Source organism: Gorilla gorilla, chromosome 13, assembly GCF_029281585.2.
Source record: "Gorilla gorilla gorilla isolate KB3781 chromosome 13, NHGRI_mGorGor1-v2.1_pri, whole genome shotgun sequence".
Taxonomy (NCBI): domain Eukaryota; kingdom Metazoa; phylum Chordata; class Mammalia; order Primates; family Hominidae; genus Gorilla; species Gorilla gorilla.
In genome coordinates, this window is record NC_073237.2 from 94259974 (window position 1) to 94281398 (window position 21425).

The following is a 21425-nucleotide window of genomic DNA, read 5'->3' on the forward strand; positions in this document are numbered from 1 at the left end:
AGTAATGGGATCACTGGGTCAAATGGTATTTTTAGTTCAAGATCCTTGAGGAATCACCACACTGTCTTCCACAATCGAACTAATTTACACTCCCACCAACAGTGTAAAAGCATTCCTATTTCTCCACATCCTCTCTAGCATCTGTTGTTTCCTGACTTTTTAATGATCGCCATTCTAACTGGTGTGAGATGGTATCTCATTGTGGTTTTGATTTGCATTTCTCTGATGACCAGTGATGATGAGCATTTTTTCATGTGTCTGTTGGCTGCATAAATGTCTTCTTTTGAGAAGTGTCTGTTCATATCCTTTGCCCACTTTTTGATGGGGTTGTTTGTTTTTTTCCTGAAAATTTGTTTAAGTTCTTTGTAGATTCTGGATATTAGCCCTTTGTCAGATGGGTAGACTGCAAAAATTTTCTCCCATTCTGTATGTTCCCTGTTCACTCTGATGGTAGTTGTGCTGTGCAGAAGCTCTTTAGTTTGATTAGATTGCATTTGTCTATTTTGGCTTTTGTTGCCATTGCTTTTGGTGTTTTAGTTATGAAGTCCTTGCCCATGCCTATCTCCTGAATGGTATTGCCTAGGTTTTCTTCTAGGTTTTCTATGGTTTCAGATCTAACATTTAAGTCTTTAATCCATCTTGAATTAATTTTTGTATAAGATGTAAGGAAGGGATCCAGTTTCAGCTTTCTACATATGGCTATCCAGTTTTTTCAACACCATTTATTAAATAGGGAATCCTTTCCCCATTTCTTGTTTTTGTCAGGTTTGTCAAAGATCAGATGGTTGTAGATGTGTGGTGTTATTTCTGAGGCCTCTGTTCTGTTCCATTGGTCTATATCTCTGTTTTGGTACCAGTACCATGCTGTTTTGGCTACTGTAGCCTTGTGGTATAGTTTGAAGTCAGGTAGCGTGATATCTCCAGCTTTGTTCTTTTTGCTTAGGATTGTCTTGGCAATGCGGGCTCTTTTTTGGTTCCATATGAACTTTAAGGTAGTTTTTTCCAATTCTGTGAAGAAAGTCATTGGTAGCTTGATGGGGATGGCATTGAATCTATAAATTACCTTGGGCAGTATGGCCATTTTCACAATATTGATTCTTCCTATCCATGAGCATGGAATGTTCTTTCATTTGTTTGCGTCCTCTTTTATTTTGCTGAGCAGTGGTTTGTAGTTCTCCTTGAAGAGGTCCTTCACATCCCTTGTAAGTTGGATTCCTAAGTATTTTGTTCTCTTTGTAGCAATTGTGAATGGGAGTTCACTCATGATTTGGCTCTCCGTTTGTCTGTTATTGGTGTATAGGAATGCTTGTGATTTTTGCACATTGATTTTGTATCCTGAGACTTTGCTGAAGTTGCTTATCAGCTTAAGGAGATTTGGGGCTGAGATGATGGGGTTTTCTAAATATACAATTATGTCATCTGCAAACAGGGACAATTTGACTTCCTCTTTTCCTAATTGAATACCCTTTGTTTCTTTCTCTTGTCTGATTGCCCTAGACAGAACTTCTGACACTGTGTTGAATAGGAGTGGTGAGAGAGGGCATCCCTGTCTTGTGCCAGTTTTCAAAGGGAATGCTTCCAGTTTTTGCCCATTCAGTATGATATTGGCTGTGGGTTTGTCATAAATAGCTCTTATTATTTTGAAATAAGTCCCATCAATACCTATTTTATTGAGAGTTTTTAGCGTGAAGGCTGTTGAATTTTGTCAAAGGCCTTTTCTGCATCTATTGAGATAGTCATGTGGTTTTTGTCATTGGCTCTGTTTATGTGATGGATTACATTTATTGATTTGCATATGTTGAACCAGCCTTGCATCCCAGGGATGAAGCCGATTTGATCGTGGCGGATAAGCTTTTTGATGTGCTGCTGGATTTGGTTTGCCAGTATTTTATTGAGGATTTTTGCATCGATGTTCATCAAGGATATTGGTCTAAAATTCTCTTTTTTTGTTGTGTCTCTGCAAGGCTTTGGTATCAGGATGATGCTGACCTCATAAAATGAGTTAGGGTGGATTCCCTCTTTTTCTATTGATTGGAATAGTTTCAGAAGGAATGGTACCAGCTCCTCTTTGTACCTCTGGTATAACTGGGCTGTGAATCCATCTGGTTCTGGACTGTTTTTGGTTGGTAGGCTATTAATTATTGCCTCAATTTCAGAGCCTATTATGGGTCTATTCAGAGATTCCACTTCCTGGTTTAGTCTTGGGAGGCTGTATGTGTCCAGGAATTCATCAGTTTCTTCTAGATTTTCTAGTTTATTTGTGTAGAGATGTTTATAGTATTCTCTGATGGTAGTTTGTATTTCTGTGGGATCAGTGGTGATATCCCCTTTATCACTTTTTATTGCATCTATTTGATTCTTCTCTCTTTTCTTTTATTAGTCTTGCTAGCGGTCTATCAATTTTGTTGATCTTTTAAAAAAAAACAGCTCCTGGATTCATTGATTTTTTGAAGGGTTTTGTGTATGTGTGTGTCTCTATCTCCTTCAGTTCTGCTCTAATCTTAGTTATTTCTTCCCTTCTGCTAGCTTTTGAATTTGTTTGCTCTTGCTTCTCTAGTTCTTTTAATTGTGATGTTAGGGTGTCCATTTTAGATCTTTCCTGCTTTCTCTTGCGGGCATTTAGTGCTATAAATTTCCCTCTACACACTGCTTTAAATGTGTCCCAGAGATTCTGGTATGTTGTATCTTTGTTCTCATTGGTTTCAAAGAACATCTTTATTTCTGCATTATTTCATTATTTACCCAGTAGTCGTTCAGGAGCAAGTCGTTCAGTTTCCATGTAGTTGTGCGGTTTTGAGTGAGTTTCTTAATCCTGAGTTCTAATTTGATTGCACTGTGGTCTGAGAGACAGTTTGCTGTGATTTCTGTTCTTTTACATTTGCTGAGGAGTGCTTTACTTCCAAATATGTGGTCAATTTTGGAATAAGTGTGATGTGGTGCTGAGAAGAATGTATATTCTGTTGATTTGGGGTGGAGAGTTCTGTAGATGTCTATTAGGTCTGCTTGGTGCAGAGCTGAGTTCAAGTCCTGGATATCCTTGTTAACCTTCTGTCTTGTTGATCTGTTTAATATTGACAGTGGGGTGTTAAAGTCTCCCATTATTATTGCGTGGGAGTCTAAGTCCCTTCGTAGGTCTCTAAGGACTTGCTTTACGAGTCTGGGTGCTCCTGTATTGGATGCATATATATTTCGGATAGTTAGCTCTTCTTGTTGAATTGATCTCTTTACCATTATGTAATGGCCTTCTTTGTCTCTTTTGATCTTTGTTGGTTTAAAGTCTGTTTTATCAGAGACTAGGATTGCAACCCCTGCTTTTTTTTTTTTTTTTTTTGCATTTGCTTGGTAGATCTTCCTCCATCCCTTTAATTTGAGACTATGTGTGTCTTTGCTCATGCGATGAGTATCCTGAATACAGCACACTGATGGGTCTTGACTCTTTATCCAATTTTCCAGTCTGTGTCTTTTAATTGGGGCATTTAGCCCATTTACATTTAAGGTTAATATTGTTATGTGTGAATTTGATCCTGTCATTATGATGTTAGCTGGTTATTTTGCCTGTTAATTGATGCAGTTTCTTCATAGCATTGACGGTCTTTCCAATTTGGCACGTTTTTGCAGTGGCTGGTACTGGTTGTTCCTTTCCATGTTTGGTGCTTCCTTCAGGAGCTCTTGTAAGGTAGGACTGGTGGTGACAAAATCTCTCAGCATTTGCTTGTCTGTAAAAGATTTTATTTCTCCTTCACTTATGAAGCTTAGTTTGGCTGGATATGAAATTCTGGGTTGAAAATTCTTTTCTTTAAGAATGTTGAATATTGGCCCCCACTCTCTTCTGGCTTGTAGAGTTTCTGCTGAGAGATCTGCTGTTAGTCTGATGGACTTTCCTTTGTGGATAACCCGACCTTTCTCTCTGGCTGCCCTTAACATTTTTTCCTTCATTTCAACCTTGGTGAATCTGACAATTATGTATCTTGGGGTTGCTCTTCTCGAGGAGTATCTTTGTGGTGTTCTCTGTATTTCCTGAATTTGAATGTTGGCCTGCCTTGCTAGGTTCGGGAAGTCCTCCTGGATAATATCCTGAAGAGTATTTTCCAACTTGGTTTCATTCTTCCCGTCACTTTCAGGTATGCTGATCAAATGTAGATTTGGTCTTTTCACATAGTCCCATATTTCTTGGAGGCTTTGTTCATTTATTTTTACTCTTTTTTCTCTAAACTTCTCAATTTATTTCATTAATTTGATCTTCAATCACTGATACCCTTTCTTCCACTTGATCAAATTGGCTATTGAAGCTTGTGCATGCATCACGTAGTTCTCATGCCATGGTTTTCAGTTCCATCAGGTCATTTAAGGTCTTCTCTGCACTGTTTATTCTAGTTAGCCATTTGTCTAATCTTTTTTCAAGGTTTTTAGCTTCCTTGAGATGGGTTCAAACATCCTCCTTTAGCTCGGAGAAGTTTGTTATTACCGACCTTCTGAAGCCTACTTCTGTTAACTCATCAAAGTCATTCTCTGTCCAGCTTTGTTCTGTTGCTGGTGAGGAGCTGCGATCCTTTGGAGGAGAAGAGATGCTCTGGTTTTTAGAATTTTCAGCTTTTCTGCTCTGGTTTCTCCCCATCTTTGTGGTTTTATCTACCTTTGGTCTTTGATGTTGGTGACCTACAGATGGGGTTTTGGTGTGGATGTCCTTTATGTTGATGTTGATGCTATTCCTTTATGTTTGTTAGTTTTCCTTCTAACAGTCAGGTCCCTCAGCTGCAGGTCTGTTGGAGTTTGCTGGAGGTCCACTCCAGACCATTTGCCTGGGTATCACCAGCAGGGAGGCTGAAGAACAGCAAATATTGCCGAACAGCAAATATTGCTGCCTGATCCTTCCTCTGGAAGCTTTGTCCCAGAGGGGCACCCGCCTGTATGAGGTGTCAGTCGGCCCCTACTTGGAGGTGTTTCCCAGTTAGGCTACACAGGGGTCAGGAACCCACTTGAGGGGGCAGTCTGTCCATTCTCAGAGCTCAAACACCATGCTGGGAGAACCACTGCTCTCTTCAGAGCTGTCAGACAGGGACATTTAGTCTACAGAGGTTTCTGCTGCCTTTTGTTCAGCTATGCCCTGCCCCCAGAGGTGGAGTCTATAGAGGCAGCAAGCCTTGCAGCAGTGCTCTGGTGGGCTCCGCCCAGTTCAAGCTTCCTGGCTGCTTTATTTACCTACTCAAGCCTCAGCAATGGCGGATGCCCCTCCCCGTGCCGGGCTGCTGCCTCGCAGGTTGATCTCAGACTGCTGCACTAGCAGTGAGCAAGGCCCCATGGGTGTGGAACCTGCCGAGCCATGCACAGGATATAATCTCCTGGTGTGCTGTTTGCTAAGACTGTTGGAAAAGTGCAGTATTTGAGCAGGAGTGTACTGTTTTTCAGGTACAGTCTTTCACGGCTTCCCTTGGCTAGGAAAGGGAAATCCCCCAGTCCCTTGCACTTCCCAGGTGAGGCAACACCCACCCCTGCTTTGGCTTGCCCTCTGTGGGCTGCACCCACTGTCCAACCAGTCCCAATGAGATGAACCAGGTACCTCAGTTGGAAATGCAGAAATCACCCATCTTCTGCATCAATCACACTGGGAGCTGCAGACCAGAGCTGTTCTTATTAGGCCATCTTGGAATGGATCTCTAATATTTTTTATTTTATTGTTTATGTGTACACATCTTTTCTATTATATTCACTCAGCAAACATTTATTAAGCATTTATTTCTTACTAACCCCTTTGCTAAGAATTGGAGACAGAGAGAGAAATCAAATGAGAGTCTTTTCCTTCAAGGAACTCACAGCCTAATTGAGGGTGGTAGACAGCAAGTAAACCTGGATTTAGAATATAATACAGTGTGATAATGTTCTTTATTTATTTACTTATTTAAGAGACAAGGTCTTGCTCTGTCACACAGGCTGAAGTGCAGTGGTGCAATCATAGCTCACTGCAGCCTCTAACTTCTGGGCTCAAACGATCCTCCCGCCCCAGCATCCTGAACAGCTAGGACTACAGGCACATGCCACCATGCCCAGCTAATTTTTAAAACATTTTTTTGTAGAGATAGCATCTCACTATGTTGCCCAGGCTGGTCTCAAACTCCTGGCCTCAAGCCATCCTCTTGCCTCAGTTTTCCAAAATGTTGGGATTACAGATGTGAGCCACTGCACTCAGCCCAGTGTGATAATTTTAATATCAGTATTTCTAAATGTTCTGAGCATAGAGATGGGGTGCTTAATGCTGCTACCATGGGACTGGAAAGACAAGGCTATTACATTGTTCATCCTATGGGTATAATTGTCTTTATTCATACTGCCTTGGAAAGACCCTGCCATCAGTCAATCAGTTGGGAAATGAAGAGGCATTATATGTATATAATAGTGTTACATTCACTTTTATTTATTTCACAGAAATAATAATAGCCAATATTTAAAGTACTTGCTTACCACATCTCAAGCACTGCTCTAAGCACTTTACATATATTAACTCATTAGTCTTTACAACAGTCTTTAAGGTAGGTGCTATTGATACCTCTATTTTATAGAAGAAGCAACTGAAGCACAGGCTTTAAATCTGTGCTCTAAGACACTCTCCTAGTAAGTAGCAAAGGTAGGTGGCTTGAATCTAGAGGCCATATGCTTAACCACCTTCCTCTCCTATCTCTCAATTCTACTTCCTTAGTATTTAATAAAATAAGGTAGCAATATATTTTCTTTTGTAATTCTTTCCCTCTCCTTTCTCCCCTTTCTCCCCCTCCTTCACACTCCCTCTGTTTCCATAATGATTTGTTGACTACCTATTCTGTGCAGGGTGTTGGGGACGCAAAGGCAAATATAACAACAACAACAGCAAAAGACATACTTAGAAAATTAAGGGAACACTGAGGAGAGAGATGTCTAAACAGGATGGAGAGAGGAGGTCAAAGAAGCCCTCCTGGAAGAGATGATCTTGAGCTTAGTTTTGAAGGGTGAATAGGAATCAACTACTAGGATACAGCAAGGCTTAGGGGAAAAAACACAGGCTCTGGAATCAGATCCAAGTTCATTCAAATCAAGTTGTGTGTGACCTTGGGCAAGTTACTTAAAATCTTCCAGGCTCAACTCTCTGCGTATGTAGAATAGGCATTATAATACCTATCTTTTGGCCAGGTGCAGTGGCTTACGCCTGTAATCCCAGCACTTTGGGAGGCCAAGGTGGGCCGATCACCTGAGGTCAAGAGTTCAAGACCAGCCTGACCAACATAGTGAAACCCTGTCTCTACCAAAAATACAAAAATTAGCTGAGCATGGTGGTGCATGCCTGTAGTACCAGCTACTTGGGAGGTTGAGGTGGGAGAATCAGTTGAACTCCGGAGGTGGAGATTGCAGTGAGCCAAGATCGTGCCACTGCACTCCAGCCTGGGTGACAGAGCGAGACCTTGTCTCAAAATAATGATAATAATCCTACCTTTTAAGGCTGTTGTGAGAATAAGAATGATGACTTACGGAAAGCATCCTGCACAGTGCCTGCCACAAAGCAGACCGTATGTGCTGGCTGTTATCATGATTGTTTATAATCTCATTAATAAAAAGTGAAATAGAACCACCAAATAATAAAGCTAAGCAGAGCATTAAGAGTTATTATGTGGATAAGGAAATGGAGACCCAGAGAGAAGCCAGTGTCACACAGGCTGAGTGGCAGTTGGAACTGGAATCCAGATCTTCTGACAGTCTACTTTTTTCTTCTCCTATCTGACATTCCAAAATCCTTTGTTTACAAGTCAATCCACCTCATCCCCCAGGATAACAAAGAAGTTCTCAAACTTTCCAATTGTTTGTACTCTACCTTTGTGATTTTTACCATGTTCTTGTATTGACGTGCTTTTATGCTATTATTTACTTAGTTTTTTTTTTTTCAAATAAACTCATTTTTACTAAAAGTACTTTAAATTAAACTTTAGCCTGGGCAACAGAGAAACCTCATCTCTACCAAAAAAAAATTTTTTTTAAATTAGCCAAGCATGATGGTGTGTACCTGTGTTCCCAGCTACTTGGGAGGCTAAGGTGGGAACATTGCTTGAGCCCAGGAGTTCAAGGCTGCAGTGAGCCATGATCACACTACTGTACTCCAGCCTAGGTAGCAGAATAAGACCCTCTCTCAAAAATAAATAAATAAATAAATAAATAAATAAATAAATAAACAAATACAGTGAAAATTTCATATCATTATCGTAAATGGAAAACCAAAAATATCACCTGTGAAATCATAGGTTTGTGGTATAATATAGTTCTTCAAAGACATCTTAAAATAAATACTGAAATATTAAAATAAAAGGCGTTTCATCAAAAATTATCTGCGCTGCCCTGAGTGGCATGCATACTACTTCTTAGGAAATGCTGGCCTACAGAGTGAATTATTTTCCTTTCACAGAAATTCTAGATCATGTACAAATCTATCCTAAAACAAAACTGCCCTTTTCAGTGGCTGGTTTATATTCAGAAGGCACAGAACGTAAGACCCAGCTCACTCCCTGGCCTGCCACCGACCCACTGTTATTCGTATCAGCTATCACTGGTCCTTAGTTGAATACTAGTCTCACCTCTTTTAGCTAACTTCTCTACTCCTTGGAGTTTTAGATCCCTGGCATAAAACATGTACTAGAACCTAATATGAAAGAGTGCATTTGTTTGGAAACTTCAGCACCCTGTTTCTAGCAGATTCTATCACATGGACTTGGGGTTTAGAGTTGGGATAACCTAGATCAGTTCCTGCCCAAAAGGGACCACTGCTTCCAAATGCAACCTTCCAAATGGTTCCATTCCAGGTGGCTGCCAGTGGGCCTGTGAACCAATTGAGGTACAGGTGCTTCTGGCTAGAACTGCTGCCACTAGGTGGACATAAATGGCAATTGCACCATTCTGACCTGTCAACTAGGTCATGAGCCCTGGCTCCAGCACTTTCCCTTAGAGGCAGTTGGCCTTTCTCTCTTAATTCTCTGACACCCTCTGTTCCCCCTTCCTCCAAGTCCTCCTCTGGGTAAGTTAGCACTGGGGATGTTTGCATACCTAGCACTTAGCTAACTGATATTCTGTCACAATCTGCTCAACAAATGTTAGGCTTTTTTGTATTTTGTTAGAATTTAGTGACACTTAGGTTATATTTTTAGCCAGGTTGGAGAGGGAAAAGGAGGAGTTACTTTAGCATGCAGGAAATGTATTGCCAGGTCTTTCTTGCCTGGCATTCTCCTAAGCATCTGTGAATACCTTTAACACACAGCGTTCAGGATCTGATCTGATCTGATTTTATCAGCTTGTATCCTGGGCAAAGCCAACAAGAGGATGAAGAATGTTTTGTGCTTCTTCATGTTCTGTATCATTACCCTTTATTGTTAGTGCTCTCATCTCTTTCTAAAGAGGCCAGCCTTGCTCAGCCATGGTAGACACCTGTGTGGGAGTCACATAGCAAAGTCTGATGCACCACTGGAAGTAAAGAAGGTCTGGCCTAGAACTTTGTAATGAGGGTCCCCCCACCATCAGCAAGAAGTACATCTTATTCATATGTTTAAATATCGAATGTTCTTGTGATCAAGAGAAAAATTAAAACAAACTCAGACAGAATCGCCATCCTCAAAGACTGCTAGGAACACCAATAATTACCCACAGTTCTTGTTTTTTGTTTTTTTTTTTTAATTTTGTTTTGTTTTAAACAGAGTCTCGTTCTGCCATGCAGGATGAAGTGCAGTGGCGAGATCTCTTGGCTCACTGCAACCTCCACCTCCTGGGCACAAGCAATTCTCTCACCTCAGCCTCCTGAGTAGCTGGGATTACACGTGCAAGCCATCACACCTAGCTAATTTTTGTATTTTTAGTAGAGACGGTTTTGCCATGTTGGCCAGGCTGGTCTCGAACTCCTGACCTCAGGTGATCCGCCCGCCTTGGCCTCCCAAAGTGCTGGGATTACAGGTGTGAGCCACCGCGCCTGGCTTAAGAATTAAGCCAGGTTCACACCTATAATCCCAGCACTTTGGGAGGCCAAGGCGGGCGGATCACAAGGTCAGGAGTTCAAGACCAGCCTGACCAATATGGTGAAACCCTCTCTCTACTAAAAATACAAAAAAAAAAAAATTAGCCAGGCGTGGTGGCGGGTCCCTGTTGTCCTAGCTACTCAGGAGGCTGAGGCAGGAGAACCGCTTGAACCTGGGAGGCAGAGGTTGCAGTGAACCAAGATCGTGCCACTGCACACCAGCCTGGGTGACAGAGCAAGACTCCGTCTCAAAAAAAAAAAAAAAAAATTACCCATAGTTCTATCTGAAGGGCCTGGGACTTCCTGATGAAAACAAAAATAGGATATCACTTTTATAGCAGCCTATTAGACAACAAAAATAGAATATCATTAAAATTGGAGACTGCATTTCACGTCTGTGTCAGAAACACTAACTAATAGGAGCAATTGTCACCCTGAAAAGTATGTGGTGCAGTGGTTAGAACCTGGACTGCAAACAGAAGAAAGTGGGGTATCTATTTCCATCAAGCTGCTATTAACTCTGATTTTGCCCAGTTCAAGTAGATGTACAATACTTTGTTCTTATGCAGGGAGGCTGGGGAGAATCCTGTCAGGCAGAGCTTAAACAACTTCTCCATCCAACCAAGGCAGATTGTCCTTCCTAGAAAATCATCCACCTACACTGACCTATCAAAAACTCCCTTAGCACACCCACTACCAAATATGGCACCCAAATGAATTTAGTCATCTCTCAGAAGAAATGAATCAAGTGAACCTTCACTAATCCAGTCAATTTAATTCCCCCTTAATGGGAATTAAATTAAGAACTGAATAATGCATGATGACATTTCTGCTTTCTAGTCTTATATAGAAATTATTCCTGTAGCTTTAAATCATGGTTATCTCTGATAGAGGAAATGAACAATTGATCAAGTAATAGGAGTGCCATGTTGTAGGAAGTGAAGGAGTAGGAAAACTAGAGTGAGAAGTAGGTGATAGAATAAGTAAATAATGAGCTTGAGACTCTTTGATAAGCCAGACAGGGATGCTGGGCTGGGCAGGAGAGCTATTTGTTTTGGAAATTACTTAGCTGATCATTTCAGGAGTTACATGAACCTGGGACACAGTAAACACTAAATTTCATAGAATGTCCTGCCTGGAAGAAATCTGTAATTTCATTTAGCCAAACTTCCCAAGAGGTGCCTGAAAGCCTTCTATAGACTCAATTTGCTAGAAAATGTTTCTGATTTTAAGCATTCTATTAACACGAAACCCCAGCAAAGATTTAAAAAATAACTCCCATATGTTACAGTTCTGATTATTACTTCATAGCCGTAAGAATGGGACTTCACTTTTATGATCCTTTGCTTACAATGTATGTGACCTTGGGCCAGTCATTTCACCTCTCTGGACATTAGTTTCCTTATGTATAAATAACAACTCCAGCCCTGCCTTGCCTGCCTGCCACTCAGGGTAAATAATGGGCTAAAGAAGGTAATATTCAACCTGAGCAATATCATGAGATCCTGTCTCTACAAAAAAAAAAAAGAAAAAAAAAAGCCAGGGCTGGTGGTGCCGGCCTCTAATCTCAGCTACTCAGGAGCCTGAGGTGGGAGGATCCCTTGAGCCTGCGAGGTTGAGGCTGCAGTGAGCCGTGATCACACCATTGCACTCCAGCCTGGATGACAAAGTGAGACCCTGTCTCAAAAAAGAAAAAAGATAATATTAGTGGAAGTCTCTTGGTAACCATTAAGGTATGGTGGACATTTTAAAATACTATATAAGGCCGGGTGTGGTGGCACATGCCTGTAATCTCAGCACTTTGGGAGGCTGAGGTGGGTGGATCACTTGAGCTCAGGAGTTCAAGACCAGCCTGGGCAACATGGCAAAACCCCATCTCTCCAAAAAAAAAAAAAAAAAACAAAAACAAAATAAGCCGAGCATGGTGGCCCGTGCCTGTGACACCAGCTACTCAGGAGGTTGAGGCGGGAGGATCGCTTGAGCCCTGGAGGCGGACGTTGCAGTAGCGGAGATCACGCCACTGCACTCCAGTTAGGAAGACGGAAGTGAAACCCTGTCTCAAAAAATAAATAAATAAAATTAAAATTAAGGCCGGGCACGGTGGCTCACGCCTGTAATTCCAGCACCTTGGGAGGCCAAGGCGGGCGGATCATGAGGTCAGGAGAGCGAGACCATCCTGGCTAACACGGTGAAACCCCGTCTCTACTAAAAATACAAAAAATAAGCCGGGCGCGGTGGTGGGCGTGTGTAGTCCCAGCTACTCGGGAGGGTGAGGCAGGAGAATGGCGTGAACCCGGGAGACGGAGCTTGCAGTGAGCCGAGATAGCGCCACCGCAGTCCGGCCTGGGTGAAAGAGTGAGACTCCGTCTCAAAACAAAACAAAAAAAATTAAATACTGTATAAAAGTGTTACTCTTAGCCCCTACATTCCATAACCAGGGACATCCCATGTGCTATGTAAGAGTAGAATGGTTCATGCCTCTCTTTGTTTTTTTGAGACAGGGTCTCATTCTATTGCCCAGGCTGGAGCAGTGACGATCATAGCTCATTATAGCCCCAAACTCCTGGGCTCAAGTGATCCTCCCACCTCAGCCTCCAGAGTAGCTGGGACTATAGGCACGCACCACCATGCCCAGCTAATTTTTTTTTTTTTTTATAGAAACGGGGTCTCATGTTGTTGCCCAGGATGGTCTCAAACTCCTGGGCTCAAGTGATCCTCTCACCTTGGCCTCCCAAAGTGCTGGGATTACAGGCATGAGCCACTATGCCCGGCCTCATGTCTCTCCATTCTACTAAGAGGTTCCTCCCCTTTGCCAATAATTCTTCCCCAGAGTTAGCCACAGATGGGTCACTATAAGAGCATTCTTCAAGGGGTCCTGTGTTTTTTCACGAAAAACAAGGAATGGGCTTGTGTGGCCACACCGTCTGCTGGGGTAACAGCCAGCAGATAGTGAGGCTTTCAGCAGGAACAGCTGCAGGCCTCTTGCTTTTCCCCACATCTTCAACTACCGAGGCCACTTGCTCACTAGGCCTCCATTGGCATGGGTGAGCCCTAAGGAGCATGGCAACAGGCAGCCACACAGAGGATTCTCATAGTTTTCGTTCTCAGGCACAGGAGAACCTCATAAAGGCACACTTGTTGTTTATCCTAATAGGCATTTAGTAAGTGTTTATTATGACTCAGGTCCTGTGCTAACCACTGGGGATAAGAGCTGAGTCAGATGTGCTGCCTGCCCCTGAGACCTCACAGTTTAGTGGGAGAAACAGACTCATGAGTGTTATACACAGGATGTGTTATGATCAGAGCCTGCAGTGTGTGGGCATAGCTGATGGGTCACTAAAATCTATCTGAGGACTCAGGCTCAGGGGAGGCTTCTCAGAAGAGATGAGATTTAAACTGGACTTTAACGGGCATTTCAGACAGAGGGAGCTGCAAGTACAAAGGCACAGAGATGTGAAAGGGCATCTTGGCTCTGGGCACAGTAACAGTAAGGTTGGAGTGTCTGTTACACATCAGGGAGTGGAAGAACTGAAACAGGAGAGGTAGCTGGAGTCCAAGGGGCCTGGCCTTTATATGTCATGGGAGCCACGGAAGGGTTTTAGGGAGAAGAATGTGATGGGCAAGTAAGAATCTTAGAGCTGTGGCAGTATGAGGGCTGGGTGGGAAGAGGTGAGAAATGAACTGGGGTATTGAAGTGAGGGACAGATTCTAGAGAGATTTAGAAGGTAGAATTGATTGATCTTATTAGAAATTCTAAGAGCTTCTGGGACAGGAAATTAAAAGAGAAAGAAGGCAGACTGAAAACTTAGTGAAGGCCCTTAGGTAAGATGACAAGATATCTTGCATCAAGCAAATCAGACCTTGATTTCACCTTCTGGACAGCCTGGCCAAGATGGCCTATGTAATGTTTGTGGACAATAGATGAAAAAGCTTTTTGTTACAGTTTTACAATTTTTTTTTACAGCTACAGAGTTGGATTCAGCAGATCTGGCTGGCTAGGCCAGTGTGCCCTTCTTCCTCCCCTCCTGCCCGCACCTCATGTCTTAGCCTCAAAACAAATTACTTTGTCAAGGAAGAAGCCTTCCCAAGATAGAGGAAGGTTAAGAATTAAGAAACAGCTGTGCTGAGATCTCCGTATTAAGTCCTGTCTACACCCATGCATTACCACTAAGAACTGTATCAGTCGGAATGCCCTGCTGCCTGTAGCATACAGTTACACAATAAGCATAGGGACAGATTCCCAGAAGAATTAGTATTTGAGCTGGGTCTTGAAGGAAAGCAAAGGAAAAATAAGCACACTAAAATAGTATCCTCCCTGGTGTAGCCCTTTTCTAGAAGTACACCTAGAATGCAACAGAATGTTCTGCAGTGATAGAAATTGTCTTCTGTATTATCCCGTATGGTAGCCACTAGTCACACATGACTATTAAAACACTTGAAATGTGGCTAATGCAACTAAGGGACTGAATTTTTTAGTTTTTATTTTGCTTTAATTTAAATGTAAATAGCCATATTGCAGCTAGTGGCTACCATATTGGACAGCACAGCTCTGGAGTCCACTTAGCATCTCTAGATTCTGTTTCACATGGTCCTTCCTTGCTTCATTCCCCTTGGGAGCTTTGCCTGTCCCTGTTCCCTTCTGCCCAGTCCCTCCAGTTTGACATGCTCATTGGCTACCTTCCAGCCTCCAACACCAGCTCTGTTTCCTGGGTTTTTTTTTTATTTTTTATTTTTTGAGACAGTGTCTCGCTCTGTCAGCCAGAGCGACAGAGGAGCCTCGGGAGGCTGGAGTGCCATGGAGCGATCTCGGCTCACTGCAACCTCTGCCTGCCAGGTTAAAGTGATTCTCCTGCATTAGCCTCCTGAGTAGCTGGGACCACAGGCATGCGCCACCATGCCTGGCTAATTTTTTGTATTTTTAGCGGAGACAGGGTTTCACCATGTTGGCCAGGCTGGTCTTGAACTCCTGACCTCAAGTGATCTGCCCACCTCGGCCTCCCAAAGTGCAGGATTACAGGCGTGAGCCACCACGCCCAACCTGTTTTCTGCTTGTTGATCTCCTCTTTGTCATCATGGCAGAACCCTGAACTATCTTCCATGTGACTCAGCCTTGCTACCTCCCAACCTTTGCTGGTGTGTGGGCCTAGATAATGTAGCCTCACCGGATCCTGGTCCTACACTTTTGGTCCTTCGTTAGGCTTTATTCACTCCTCCCTTCTTTTCCTGGCTACTTAAACCAGCCAGTTGGTAACCTGGAATATTCTTTGATGTTTTCCCTCCCTGTCAACTTGAGTTAGAGAATGGAACAGTTGGGATGGTCGTGTGTATGTACTGGGGCAGTGTGTGTGTGTGTGTATGTGTGTGTGTGTGTGTGTGTGTAAGTAACTGGTTACATAAATACTTTGATAGGAGGTATCTGGTAGTAGGTGAAGGGCTCCATCTCCTGAGATCTTTGCTGTCTGGCATTTTTAACTTTGATTCTTACAAAGTTCAAACATTGAACTTTGGCCATATAAAAAGGCCAATATTAATAGATTGATTACATTTGTGGGTGGAAAAGATGGATTCAGAATCCAAGAAACAAAAAGTTTCTTGACAAGCCAAAACACTAGGACAGATTTAACCTGATTATATGTAACAATGACTAATTTCCGATCCTGTATTTGGGTCTAAATGGCTAACTGCCAAGGTAGCATATATGGTTTAGAAGACTTGGTGGCTTTAGCTGATTATGAATCAGTGGTGGGTAACAAGATAATAAACTCTTGAAAAGAACCAATAGAATAGCATCCAAGAGGAGTGATAGGCCTACTCACTTTCCCACGGATTAGACCACACTTGGATCATTGTTTCAGGTTCTGAGCACCTCTCTTTAAAACAAAAACAAAAAAACCCAAGAATTTAAAAAAAAAAAATCACCTCAAGCAACTAAGGGTACTGACCACGATGGTGAAGGGACTGGTGGCCTGCCATACAAGGACTTGGGACAAGTGAGCTTTAGGAGAGCAGACCATGGGGATGGTCACTGTCTTCAGTCTCCGAAGGGCAGTTACAGAGCACTCCAGAAGGCAGGGCAAAAATAAACGAGTGAAAATTTGAGCAGATTTCAGCTCAGTTTCAGGAAAATATTTCCAGTTGTCAGAACTGTGACTTCTGGTGGTCCAACCTGCTGAGGCAGTGCAGAGTTTAGTGGAGACCCTGGAGGAACGATGTCAAACATGCCCCTAAGCCAGTCTGCTCAAATATTGATTGTCTCCCCAGTGATGGATAGCTAATTCAAAGTGTGTAGGCCCTGTACTTGCTGACCCCGTTTAGCTTACAGGTTCTATATTAAGTGTCAGACTCTTCTCATTCTAGCTCAGCATTCCAATTAAATAACCTTGGCTCCTTGCATGTGGGAAACAGGTTTCAAGCACAGAACCCCTAGCACCAAGCAGAATGGCAACGTAATTTTAGCTCCTGAGCAAAACGTGTCTCACAATAGCGTCAGTACAGTGTGCACATTAACATTTGAATATGCTGTATAATAAGCGTGCTAATTACTCTGAGAAGAATACTTAAAGAATAAAATAAGCTGTGATCATTAGAGGAGAAGGGGGTTAGCAATTTATGGCATGGGCTGCTGCTTGATATTCAAAAGTACATGATGGCTCTCATCTCAGGTAAAAGGGAATTATTGAAACCATAAAAATGTAATGATCGTGGCAGATAGTGATCAGCATTTTATAGGAAATGTTTGTGGCAGAGTCTTTTTTAAAAAGCACTTTCAGATTTACTACTAATAAAATGTGTCCCCATTTGGTTGTTTGGTTCCTTTGAGCAGTTTGAAATGTGAAGCCATTGTTGTAGCGTTAATCTCAGCTTTGTGGAAATGGCTGATGGAGTCTTCACCCAGATGAGCAGCTGAGATGGGGAGCCCTCAGACTGGACACAGGGGCCTGATAATCACCTTGCCTGAACAGAAACTGGAAAGGGGAGCTGGAACCACACTACTTGATGACCTAGACCTGCGGTTTTCAGTCTGGTCTGCACACCTCTTGGGGGTCTTAATACTCTTTCAGCAGGTTCATTAGGTCAAAATTATTTTCATAATAATATTAAGATGTTGTGTGACTTGTTCACAGCATTGAAAGACTACATATTATATAATTACATTTATATGAAATGTCTACAAAAATTAGCCAGGCATGGTGGCGCATGCCTGTGGTCCCAGCTACTTGGGAGGTTGAGGTGGGAAGATCACTTGAGCCCAGAAGGCAGAGGTTGCAGTGAGCAACCTCTGCCCTCCACTGCACTCAAGCTGGGGTGACAGAGCCAGATCCTATCCCCCCCCAAAGAAAAGAAAAGAAAAGAAAAGAAAAGTCCATAATAGGTAAACCCATAGAGATAAAAAGCAGATAGTAGCTGCCAGGGACTGGGGGAGGCCAGAATGGGGAGTGATGGCTTAATGGGTACAGGGTTTCCTTTTGTGATGAAAATGTTCTGGAACTAGGTAGCAGTGGCATTTGTACGACACTGTGAATGTACTAAATGCTGTTGAATTATATACTTTAAAATGCTGACTGTTACATGAATTTTACCACACACACAGAAAAAAAATGTGAAGGTCGCATATTGTAGTGCATGGGAGATTCTTCCCATCCAGAACAGAAGCTTCTTGAGGGTCTTCTAATCTTGGAAGTTCTCTTTGTTATGTGCTGTTTGAAACCAGCACATGGAAGTTCTCTTCACCACAATTCTTTCAGTAGCTACAATTCTTAAAGTAATGAAACATTTTCCCTAGTCCCCCAACACACTAGGTATTTTAAATCTACTTCTTTTAACCCTGTCTCTGCTAGTTTCTGTATCTGAAATATCTTCTGTCAACCTGGAAAGCTACTACTACCTGGCCTTTGAAACCCATCTAAAATGACACTCCGTCTGCAAAATCTTCCTGGGCCACCACACACCCCAAGAATTGGTCCCTTCTGCCTCTCTGGATTTCTACAGTACTTTGGTTCTATTCCTTTTAACATAGTCCTGATACAAGGCCTTATCACATTGAATCACAGTTAGAACATATCACTTTTTGTTAATGTCTGTCTCCCCAAAGGTGACTTGTAAGAGCAGTATTTTCTTATCCCTAAAGCACAGTGCACACACATACACAAACACACGCATACTCCAAATGTGCTCATTAACAACTATATGTTAGGTACTTTTTTAGAGGCCTTAGAGACATTAACTCATTTAATCCATATAACTTTATATACATTTTATTGATGATTCAACTCAGGAAACAAAAACTTTCAGGTTGTAAAGTGATGTTAAAACAGCAAATCCATGTGATAGCAAAACCAAACTTGGCACATGGTTGCTGCACATGGTTGCTGCCTGTTTTCTCTAACAATAGAAAAAAAATGGCTAATAATATTAAGTAAATGAAAGAGACTTTATGACTTAAGTGACATTTAGGAAGATGTTTCCATACTTTTCAGACTTCATAGTGTTAGAGCTGAGAGGGACCTTGGGGATCTCCTGGTGCAAGTTAAAGGTAAGGCAGGGAAAATAGGGCTTGCCTGTACCAGAATAATCCTGTAGAAGAAATCCTGTAGAAGAAACAGGAACCTAAAGCTTAAGAGGAGGGATCGGGAGGAGGAAAAGAAGCCAAGAGAGAGAAGGCATTCATCAGGGAGAGAAAAGATAGTTAAGACAATTATTCAGCTAGCACCTTAGAAACCCTGCCCAGAAGAGGGTCAGGCATGGTGGCTCACACCTGTAATCCCAGCACTTTGGGAGGCAGAGGTGGGCGGATCATGAAGTCAGGAGATCGAGACCATCCTGGCTAACACGGTGAAACCCTGTCTCTACTAAAAATACAAAAAATTAGGCGGAGCTTGCAGTGAGCCGAGATTGTGCCACTGCACTCCAGCCTGGGTGACAGAGCAAGACTCCGTCTCAAAAAAAAAAAAAAAAAAATTCATTTGTTGATTTTGTTTTGTTTTTGTTTTTTTTAACCCATCCTTGCTCAAAGAAATAAAATACATTCATTTGCAAGTAACTAAAACACAACCAACAGACTGACCTAACAACAAAAGTTCACACTAAAAGTCCAGGGTAATTCAGGCTCCAGGCTTGGTTTGATTTAGCAGATCACCAATGTCATTAAAGCTGACTTTGATGTGAGATGGCTGCCAACAATTCCCAGAGCTACATAAGTCCTTGTCCATATCCAGATAGACAAAGGTCATTTCTACAAGCCTCTCTCTCAGGAGTCCCTAGAGAACCTCTGTTAATCTAAACTGAGTCATATGCCTACAGTGGCTATGTGGGGCCTTGCCCAGTGCCCCTCTTCCCTGCAGATACACCCATCCTTCAGCTGCAGGGGATATTACTGCTCTCAGACTCAGGAAACCATTTCATGTTCTCCTAGGGTACAGCCTGAGGCCAGTGACAGGCTGATGTGGGAATACACTTCAACTTAGGACAACTCTGAAGGGCTAGCCCAGCTCCTGGGATCCCAGTGGGACCAGAGAAAGCCTTCATTGTAACTACCCAGCAACTATTTTGCTGGTCAGCTTCTCTCTACACCCAACCCTGTCTTCTTTACTTCCTCACAGTTGTATGTCCTGAGAACACTTTTCAATAAATCATCTGCATGCCATGCACAGTAGTGCATGCCTATACTAGGTACAGATGCAATTCTGTACCAGCTACTCAGGAGGCTGAGGCAGAAGGATTGCTTGAGCCCAGGCATTCAAGTCCAGCCTGGGCAACATAGCAAGACCGTGTTTCAATATTTAAAAAAAAGAAATAAGAAAAAATAAAAATGAAAAAAAAAACCCTTCTGCATGCAACTTTCCATCTTAAATTCTGTTTCTGGAGAACTCAATCTAAGATAGTGCTCACTTCTGAATCAATAAGTGTGACAAGATGTGGGACTATGCTGATAAATTAGGATTAATTGCATGCCCTATCCTAGAGTTGGAATCAACCTCTGTTGCTTAGAAATTAGCATTATAGTCTAGCGTGTCAGAGCTGGAAGAGTTTCAAAGATCATGCAGTCCTTCTCCTTTAGCTAATAGAAGACACAGAGAGGGGATGGAACCCACCTAAGTTACACAGTTAAACCAGGACCCAGACCCGGATGTCTTTATTCCAGAGCGGAGTTCTTTCCACTGTAACCCATTTCCCATTTTTGGTCATTAAGCAGAAATGGCAATCCATCTATCTCAAAGTGACAGGACTGCCTGTCTAACGGACCTCAACATTCTCACAAATAGGTGGTAGACAATCTCTGCACCCCATTCCTTTTCAGCAGCCTAATTTATAGACATATTTTTATTTTATTCCACTCAGGATTTAAAAATATTTTTTGAAAGAGTAATGTGTTCATATGGTTCAAAAAATATTTTTAAGTATAAAAAGGTATGCACTAAAAAGTTTCACTCCTACTTCTTCCTCATCCCACCTACTCCCCTCCCACAGGTAATTTCTCTTATTCAGTTTCTTACGAACCATAACAAGAACTTTGAAATCAATTGTTCTGATTACCAAAACAGTCTGGAGGAGTGGCGATACTGCGATGTAGAGAGCCTCAGTGAATGAAAGAATGAAATATCGACCAAGTCCAAATTCAGTGTTCTTTCCATAATATCACCATGCTTTTAAAAAGACCTGAGGTGTGTGGTGAGAGCTTAGATACCAGAAGTAGGATGAAAGGTATAAATTAGCCTGGAAGACAGGCTGAGCTATTGAACCAGGGCCCTTTAAATTCCCTGACTTGACAGAGCCTGCAGTGGGGCTGATTGGCCCAAGCTGTGAAGAGAAGAGGAACTCAACAGGCAGGTGTTTGCATTGAAATAGGACTTGACTCATCCTGCATCTTCATGTAATACACGTAGTCTGTCACAAAGCCTTGTCAAGTCTTCTTGTGAAATATTTACCCTATCTGTCCCTAACTTTCTCTTCTCACAACAAAAAAAACATACTCCAGACTTCAGTCAACTCACACATGGGTTATTGACACAGGCTTTTTTTTTTTTTTTTTTTTTTTTGAGAGGGAATCCCACTTTGTTGCCCAGGCTGGAGTGAAGTGGCACAATCTTGGCTCACTGCAACATCCACCTCCGAGGTTCAAGCAACTCTCCTGCCTCAGCCTCCTGAGTAGCTGGGATTACAGGCGTGTGCCACCACGACCAGCCAATTTTTGTATTTTTAATAGAGACGACAGGGTTTCACCATGTTGGCCAGACTGGTCTCAAACTCCTGACCTCAAGTGATCTGCCCGCCTCAGCCTCCCAAAATGCTGGGATTACAGGTGTGAGCCACTGCGCCCGGCCGCCACAGGCTTTTAATTGGTCTCCTGGTACAGAAATAGCTTTAACCTAAATGAGCATGTATTGCATCCAGTTTCCATTTATAGCTTATGTGT

The 21425-nt window shown here is 42.4% G+C and overlaps 1 protein-coding gene across 1 annotated transcript in view; it reads right to left on the reverse strand.

The window, feature by feature from the left end:
- The window catches only part of HEMGN (hemogen), a 58087-nt gene that overhangs the window by 18168 nt on the left and 18494 nt on the right, over nucleotides 1-21425 (reverse strand). The window lies entirely within an intron of this gene.